The sequence below is a fragment of the Aotus nancymaae genome, unplaced genomic scaffold, assembly GCF_030222135.1.
Source record: "Aotus nancymaae isolate 86718 unplaced genomic scaffold, 86718_ANA_hifiasm-v0.15.2.pri h1tg000015l_0, whole genome shotgun sequence".
In the NCBI taxonomy this organism is placed as follows: Eukaryota; Metazoa; Chordata; class Mammalia; order Primates; family Aotidae; genus Aotus; species Aotus nancymaae.
The window spans coordinates 3629846-3639575 of NW_026988426.1; positions in this window are offsets into that span (position 1 = coordinate 3629846).

Below are 9730 nucleotides of genomic sequence, written 5' to 3' on the forward strand. Positions count from 1 at the left end.
TCTCTCTAAAAATACAAAAATTAGCCGGGCATGTTGGTGGGTGCCTGTAATCCCAGTTTCTTGGGAGGCTGAGGTAGGAGAATTGCTTGAACCCGGGAGGCAGAGGTTGCAGTGAGCTGAGATCATGTCATTGTACTCCAGCCTGGGCGATGAGTGAAAACTCCATCTCAAAATAAATAAATAAATAAATAAATAAGAAAAGGAAAAAAAGAGAAAATACAGAAAACTAAAATAAGGAGAGAACATTTTATATAGTCGTATCCACCAACAAATCAAATACAGTATGTTTCACATAAATCACTGGGAAAAACCAATATGACATAAATATAAAAGTATTTACAAAGTCTCAGCATATTTGCACATCAGGTGATTGATACTGGTGTAAAATTATGTTTTTTATGCATGAAAGCTTTCAGGAAAAAAAATATAAGCAGAGAATTAATATTGAGGGGACTGAGGGGACATCTATCAATTTAGGAGATAGAGATACTTTTTTCTCTACAGTAATGTCATGCTAAAAGTCATTTTTCAGGTACCAAATTTAGAAATGTAATATACATCTAATGCTAATGACATTCATTGTTGGAATATGAAACCGTTTGAAAAACAGAACTTGCACTAGCAAGCTGACAGCATTAGATATTTGAGTACTTGAGTTAAGATGGCCATGTTTGATTTACATAGTGGAACTCCACAGAGTTGTCAGCAGGAAGTATCTCTCCATAGCTTAAGAACTGCTGTAATAGATTTACCACATGAAATGTCTCAAGTGTTTCTTTGTATCTTTTTTTTTTTTTTGAGACAGAGTCTTACTCTTGCCCAGGCTGGAGTGCAATGGCACAATTTTGGTTCACTTCAACCTCTGCCTACCAGTTTCAAGTGATCCTCCTGCCTCGGCCTCCCGAGTAACTGGGATTACAGGCACCTGCCACCATGCCTGGCTAATTTTTGTATTTTTAGTAGAGACAGCGTTTCCCCATGTTGGCCAGGCTAGTCTCAAACTCTTGACTTCAGGTGATCTGCCTGCCTTGGCCTCCCAAGGGAGGGATTACAGGCATGAGCCACCGTGACCAGCCTTTTTGTATCTTAATAGTGTAGTATACTTCATGTGTGCCATGTATGAGAAATTTGAAGTACACGATATGTTAGTGAGAATGCAGAGTACAGAAAACTATATGGCTTGCTGCCTTTTGTGTTTGAGGAGAAGAAATAATATGTATTTATGCAGAAATTTTGTATGTATTTCTATATTATATATGTTTTTATATATATAGTTTTAAAGTTTTTGTCAAGATGGGACTTGCTATGTTGCCAGTCTGGTCTCGAACTCCTGGGCTCAAGCGATCTTCCTGCCTCAGTCTTCCATAGTGCTGAGATTACAGGCATGAGCCACTGTGCCCAGCCAATATATTTTATATAATATATATATTTTGCAAATAAACATAAACTACAAACTACAAACCTGAAAAAAAAGTTACAAACTGAAAAATGAATACCTGTGGAGATAGGAGTGAATAGGGTGTAGGAGCTAAAGCTAGAGATAAGACTTCTTCACATATACCTTTTTATGAAGTTTTGGCTTTTGGATAAATAGGAGTAATTTACATACTCAAAGATAAATAAAAGCACATTCTGAAATTGAAAGCAAAGAAGAAATCAACCTGTTTATATCAAATGGGTAACTTCACTGAGTAGAAAAACTCATTCTTTCAAGAAACTTTTAAATGCAGTAATATGACATCTTTAGTGGGATTTTTTTTCTCTTTTAGGACAAGAAGAACTTAAAAAGATGACAGATGTCACTTATTAATTCCACGTTAGTAATATTGGTGTTATTTCCAATCTATTTTGTGGGAATAGATTCAAATAGTTATAGGATAAAGCAAAAATAAATTGTTAAAGTTACTGGGAACCAAAATTTGCAGTTTAAGAGATGATGATAACAAATCAAAGTAGTTATATAAAACTCCCTGTAATGATAGATATATATTGAAAATATTGGCCGGGCATGGTGGCTTATGCCTGTAATCCCAGCACTTTGGGAGGCTGAGGTAGGCGGATCATGAGGTCAGGAGATTTGAGACCATCCTGGCTAACATGGTGAAACCTTGTCTCTACTAAAAATACAAAAAATTAGCCAGGTATGGTGGCAGGCACCTGTAGTCCTAGGTACTCGTGAGGCTGAGGCAGGAGAATCACTTGAATCCAGAAGGCAGAGGTTTCAGTGAGCCGAGATCACGCCACTGCACTCCAGCCTGGGTAATAGAGTGAGACTGTCTTAAAAAAAAAAAAGAATATAACTTTATTTTTTTTAAAAAAACATGTTACTTCCTAGCTCCATTCACGGGGGGGCTCAGAACCAATGGTACCCCTGTAGTGATGAGCAAATTCAGTCCTCAACATTGCCATTCAAGGAACCAGGACTCCTTGGAGCAACAGGTGGTCTAGGTCTGGGTCTTGAAGTGCCCACGGTAAGCCTGGGACATGCTGGGTCAGAAACCAAGGAAGCACTCAAAGATTCATGGTAATGTGAGGACGGGACCAGAAACTGGCTAGAAGGGGGCTTCCCTGGCCAAACATGAGGCACTTTGATGAACAAAAACAATGACTGTAACTGACTATAACATTTTGAATAAAGAAAATTCTGAGTCCATAGTGATACAGAAAAGAGAAAGAGACTAAGGGTATTTCCATGATTGGTGGTGGATCTCACACAAATTCCTTACTTTGTAATTAGAGGGAAGGAATTTGATTTTCACCTTGCCCTTTATGTAGGATCAATCATTTATCTCCGGTCATGGAAAGCTCCTTATTATAGAATAATGTCAGCGAATAAATGCAGACAGAATGATAGAATTTGAAAAGTCACTAATTTGCAACCCCTAGTGCATTTAGGTAGAGATAAATGGATGCTACAGTCATGAGATGTGAGGGAAACAGGATGGTTATGCAGTGCCAGAGTATCGCCTGCAGATACCTTAGTCACTGAACATGGAAAGAAATGCACCTTTACAATGCAGTGATTGTCCCACTTTAACTAGTTGACCAAAACATTATTAATGTCAGTGATGTTATGTGCCTCTTGATGAAACATAATACAAAGTAGTTGCATTTTCTGGAATTTTTTTTTTTTGCCAGAATATTTAACCTGAATTGAATCAAGTGTTTAAACTTAACTTTTAGTTTTCAGGAAATACAGGAGACAGAGGAACAACTTCAGTCGGGAAAACTAATCCAGAATATGGGACATTTGGAAGACTAGGTCTCTTCAAAAAGCTGATATGATTTTTTTTTTTTTTCTTTTGAGACAGAGTTTTGCTCTTATTGCCCAGGCTAGAGTGCAATGGCGCAATCTCGGCTCACTGCAACTTTCACCTTCCTGGTTCAAGCGATTCTCTTGCCTCAGCCTCCTGAGTAGCTGGGATTACAAGCATGCACCACCATGCCCGGCTAATTTTGTATTTTTAGTAGAGATAGGGTTTATCCATTTTGGTCAGGCTGGTCTCAAACTCCTGACCTGAGGTGATCCGCCAGCTTCGGCCTCCCAAAGTGCTGGGATTACAGGCGCGAGCCACCATGCTTGGCCCTGATATCATTTTTAAAAAGAAAAGGTGGAGGGACTGTTTTTCAAGGGCAAACACGCTGAATATATAAAGATGAATTGTCTTGATGTATGCAGCTTTGAAGCAGTTCAGGAAAAAGATACATGCATAGATAAAGCAAAAATGGCAAAATTTAAGCAAGTGTTCAACTGGCAGGCACATGGGCATTGACTATTTTTCTTAAAAGAGTTGTGTTTGAAAAATTTTATGATAAAAAGTTTCAGAGAAGTACTGCACCACTTAGCAATACTGTTACTGTTTCTTGGCATATATAAATATTTCTGCCCATGGTTATTGACTTGCTTGTCAATAAAGAAGCCCAAGAGTACCTTTTACAGTGTTCCAATGTTTTGGGTTTTAGTCACGTCAATAAAAAAAGAATGTAACCAAAGGCTGGGCATGGTGGCTCATGCCTGTAATCCCAGCACTTTAGGAAGTTGAGGCCGGAGGATTGTTTGAGCCCAAGAATTCAAACCAGCCTGGGCAACACAGCAAGACCACCTTATCTCTACGAAAAACTGAAAAATTAGCCAGGCATGATGGTGCACACCTGTAGTCCCAGGTACTTGGGAGGCTGAGGCAGAAGGATCTTTCAGCCTGGTAGTTTGGGTTTGCAGTGGGCAGTGATTGTCCCACTGCACTCCAGTCTGGGCAACAGAGCCAGACCCTATCACAAAAAAAGAAAAAAATGCAAAGGCAGGGTATACCATTAACAACTCAAGTTTGTGTTAAGAACTAGCTGCAAACAGTAGTGCTCATTACACTGACAGTGAAAATAGTATTGTATAAAGAAAATGTCCTACTTTGGGAGGCTGAGGCGGGTGGATCACAAGGTCAAGAGATCGAGACCATCCTGGTCAACATGGTGAAACCCCGTCTCTACTAAAAATACAAAAAATTAGCTGGGCATGGTGGCGCATGCCTGTAATCCCAGCTACTCAGGAGGCTGAGGCAGGAGAATTGCCTGAATCCAGGAGGCGGAGGTTGCGGTGAGCCGAGATCGCGCCATTGCACTCCAGCCTGGGTAACAAGCGAAACTCCATCTCAAAAAAAAAAAAAAAGAAAAAGAAAATGTCCTTCTCTGTCTACTCCTGACATGTTTCCAAGCAGTGCCTACAGAGGTACATGATAACCCAAGTGGTAGGAGCCCAGAAACCATTTCCAACAGGGCAGCACCTGTTGCGCCCTTATTCTTTCTCCCTCCTTTACCTGGATTTCCTTGCAGCAGTGGGGCAGGCTGCTCTCTGCTGCTTCGTTGCATGAAAGCCTTGATCTGGCTGTTTTCCTCTCCTCAACAGGGGTTGTTTGGGTTGGGCATATAACCAAGCCCTGGCCATTAGGATATGTAGGGAAGTATTCTGTATGACTTGTGGGAAAGGATTTTATTATTGATAAAGAGACATGAGCAGAATCACATTGCTCTTCTGAATACATCCATTGGTTGCGTCTTGTGGTGCAGGGCTGTAGTTGGAGGACGGTGAGCAGAGATAGAATAGAAAAGCTTGGCCACTGATGGTATGAAACACTGATCTATTAACCCACACTGAGGTAGCTCTGGATTGAGCACTTGAGTTCATTAATTTTTCTTATTATGTAAGCCTGTTAGAGTTGAGATTTTTTTCTGTTACTTGGAGCTATAAGGCAACCTATCTTTGAAGAGGGATACTTTTCGTTTGTTTGTAGAGACAGGGTCTGTGTGTTGCCCAGGCTGGTCTTGAAGCTGGGCTTAAAGTGATCCTCCTGCCTTGGCCTCCTAAAGTGTTGTGATGACAGGATACGTTTTATAAAAGAAGTTGTGTAATTCAGAAGTGTTAGCCACAGTGACTTGGAGGCAAGAATGATTTCTTTTGAGAAAACGATTCAGCAGCTGCTTTCTGCTCTGTAAATTTCTATGTAACAAGGAGATACAGTTACCCTTGAACAACACAGGTCTGGACTGAGTGGGTCCACTTGTAAGTAGATTTGTTTTTTCAATAGTTAGCCCTCCTTATCTGCAGGTCCCACATCTGCAACCATATATAGCTCAAAACTACAGTATTCACAGAATGCAAACCTGAGGATACAGAGGGCCAACTTTGTATATAGGTTCTGAAGAGCCAATGAAACTTTCGTATGCACAGAGTTTGGCATCCATATGGGGTCCTGGAAACAATCCCCCCATGGAAACTAAGGGCCGACTATAATGTCATTTCTTATTTGAAAGAATCCAGAGAAGAAATTGTTCTTTTGGAAATTAATTGAATATTAAGTATTCTTTCTCTTCATATGAAATGTCTTTTTAAAAAATTGATCTAATTATTCATTGCCTTTTTTTCGTGACAATGTCTGGATTCATGTACAGAGGTAATCTTTATTTTTGCAATGAATTGCTAGTTGTCCTTATACCATTTAAGAATTCCATCTCTTTGTCCCTGGTTTGAAATACTATTTTTATAATGGGGTAGTCATTGCTAGTAGGGTCTTTGCTTTTTGTGTGCTCAGCACTCTCTCACATCTTTCTAGAAAGAGAAGCTGAAAACCTGGAGAGCTGGCAGTTCTCTGGGTGCCTAGTCATTCCACCATCCTTTTGACCCAACTTGATTTTACTAGGGAAGGACATTCAATGTAAGAGAGGTTAATGACAATCGTTGTTGGGAGTTTGTAATGGGAGGTCACTGTAGAGTAATTTTTTGTTTGGTTTCAGCCAGGAGTTTTCAGCAGCTTGGTTTTATTGGGTTTTATCTAACTTACAGTTTTAGTCCTGCTTAGGCATAGCTTGTGAGTCCCATTATGCTTTGTTTAACAACAGGGATATATTCTGAGAAATGCTTCGTTGTGTGAAGGTCATGCAGCATTTACACAAACCTTCATGGTCAAGCCTACCATCTGTGTTGTATGGTATGGCTTATTGCTCCCAGGCCACAAACCTAAACAGCATGTGACTGTGCTGAATGTGGCAGGCAACTGTGTGTATCTAAACAGAGAAAAGGTACAGTAAAATGTGGTATTATAATTTTGTGAGACCACTGTTGTATATCTGGCCCATCACTGATCAGAATTTTATGTGGTGTGTGACCATACTCCAGTTCTGAGTTTTGTTCTATTTTATTGAACTATTAATACTTTATAATTATGCTAAAGAAGATAATGTTCTACTTGCTCTTGCTTTATAATCTTTTCCATACATTGAAGAACAATCCTGTTTCTCAAACTTTCTTGGCTTTTCCTACAATTCATTTTCAGAGATGACCTTTCAAATGGACTCACCAGGCTCTTCTTTCCAAAGCCTGTAGGGATTGTGATTAAATTTGCATTTAAATATAACCTCTGCCCACTGAGGGGGACACTCAATCCAGCTGGCTTGAACAATCTCTTGATGACCAGAAACTGGGGGGCTCACTCCAGCTGCTGTCCCCGACCCAGGGACATCACCATTACGCAATGAGCATTCCTGGAGCCCCAGGCCTGCCTCATCTTTCTGCCAATTATCTCCTTTCTAGCTTTCTTTGGGGAGGGTGGCACCTAATTTGAATGCCGTAGAGGTTGATTTTTTACCTACCTGCTTTACCCAGGGACTTTCAACTTCCAGGTGGGGTAGGAGGACTTTTTTGTGGCATTTGCTGGATGCCTTCTCCATTGTTTGAGTGGCATTTCCTCTTAACAAATGCAAACAACAGCTCACACAATACAACTTCAGGTTTTTTTTTTTTTTTTTTTTTTTTTTTGAGATGGAGTCTCACTCTGTTGCCCAGGCTGGAGTGCAGTGGTGCGATCTTGGCTTACTGCAACCTCTGCCTCCCGGGTTCAAGAGATTCTTCTGCCTCAGCCTCCCAAGTAGCTGGGATTACAGGCGCCCACCACCACACCTGGCTAATTTTTTATTTTAAGTAGAGATGGGGTTTTACCATGTTAGCCAGAATGATCTCAATCTCCTGATCTTGTGATCCACCTGCCTTGGCCTCCCAAAGTGCTGGTATTATAGGCACGAGCCACTGCACCTGGCTTTAGTTTTCAATCACACTAAGTCCAAAATCAGCAGTCTTCCTCAGAGAGTGGCTGCCAGGGACTTCAGATTTTCTATCAGTGGTTTCTCAGTTCTCCCTCATAAGGTTTCCAAAGTCAGTCTGCTCATTAACAGAAAGGGAAAGAGGATGGAGAAGGCATACTGGCTTTTTGGCCACCTCACCTGTGGCGAGTGATGCAACAGTTCCACCCAACCCCAATGGTGAGAATGTGTCCTGAGGTCCCCATTTGTGCAAGTGGCTGGCAGATATCATATCTGCCTGGACAGCGGTCCCTGTCATCTTCCCCCTGCTCTGGTCCTGACAGGCATCTAGGCAACTCTGTCACGTCCCAAGGCTTCGCTTTCCCACCTTACCTGTCCTTTTGTCCAGCCATCTACTCATGTCCTGAGGGCCAAAACCTAGTCACCTGGCCACAGCTAGCTAAAAGAAAGTGGAGAAATGAACTCTCCAATTAGAGCCCACACAACATAGTGAGACTCTTTCTCTACCAAAAAAAAAGAAAAGAAAAGAAAAGAAAAGAAAAGAAAAAAGCTGGGCATGGATGGTGGCACACACCTGAAGTCCAGCTACCTGGAAGGCTGATGTGGGAGGATTACTTGAGCCCAGGAATTTGAGGCTGCAGTGAATTATGATCACACCACTGTGCTCCAGCCTGGGAAACAGAGTAAGTCTGCCTCTATAAAAACAAAAATAAAAAGGAAATCTCATTAGGTGCCCAGCTGAGACTTGAGGAAGGGGGAATCCTACAAAAGAGGGGCAACACTGTAGTGCACTTAGCAGTCTGTTACAGAGTTCTGTCATGTGATGCACATACTTATAGATGGAGTATTCGTTCAAAGGAAGGATGTGTCCAACAGTTTGAGCAGTTCCAACCATTTCCATGAAGGCTGGCACAGGGCAGAGTTGCTAAAAAAGGCACAGACCTCACTTAGGCACCTGAGCCATGAAAATCTGGCTAAAACTGAACAAAGTATTTATTGTCAACATTGGTTACTTTTATTTTTTAAAGACAGAGTCTCACCTCTGTTGCCCAGGCTGGAGTTCAGTGGTGAAATTTTTGGCTCACTGCAGCCTCCATCTCCCGGGTTCAAGTGATGTGATTCTCCTGGCTCAGGTTCCTGAGTAGCTGGAACTACAGGCGTGTGATAGCATGCCTGGCCAATTTTTGCATTTTTAGTAGAGATGGGCTTTCACCATGTTGGCCAGGTTGGTCTGAAACTCCTGACCTCAAGTGATTCACCCACCTCAGCCTCCTAAAGTGCTGGGATTACAAGGCGTGATCAACACTGGTTTCTGCAGGGACCTAGCTATAATTTGAATGTTTGCCCCTTACAATACTGAAGGTTTTAAGAGATGGTTGGGTCATAATGGCTCTGGCCTTATGAAAAAATTAATGCATTAATGGGTTAATGGATTATCAGGGGAGTGGGTTAGTTATCACTATAAAAAGCTAGGTTGGCTCTCTCATGAGCCCCTCATGATGTGATGCCCTTTGCACCTCAGGACTCTGCACAGTCCCCACCAGCCAATAGATACAGCCCCTAGACCTTGGACTTTCCAGTCTCCAGAACTGTTAAATCAATGTCTTTACTTTATAAATGACCTAGTCACAGGTATTCAATTATAGCAACGGAAGACAGATTAAGATAGACCCCTCACTTATTTTACCTGACTTTCTTTCCTCTTCATTCCCTCCCCCATAGGCATTACATGAAATTTATGACATTAAGTAGCATTGTAAACCTATGTAATAGATGTGTGCATGTATGAGAAATGTGGACGTTTTGTTTAGTTATACTAAATCTTGTTGAATCAATTTTCCCTTCATATCTAAGAGATTTAATCATATGTACTACATGCTAATCCAGCATTTTACTTCTAACTACTCACAGCTTTCTACTGCTTGTATCACATTTTACTTATCTCTGTTAATGGTGTCCACATAAGATGTCTCAAAAATCTTGTTATGAAGAAATTCCAGTGTATAAAGAAAAATTTGCTTAATCTTAAGCAAAACCAACTAGTAGAATATATGAAGATATCCAGCAAATAATTAAGAAAAGGGTAGTATACTAAAAAAAAAGAAAAAAAAAAGGATAATCTAGACCTGAAATTATTAGTGGT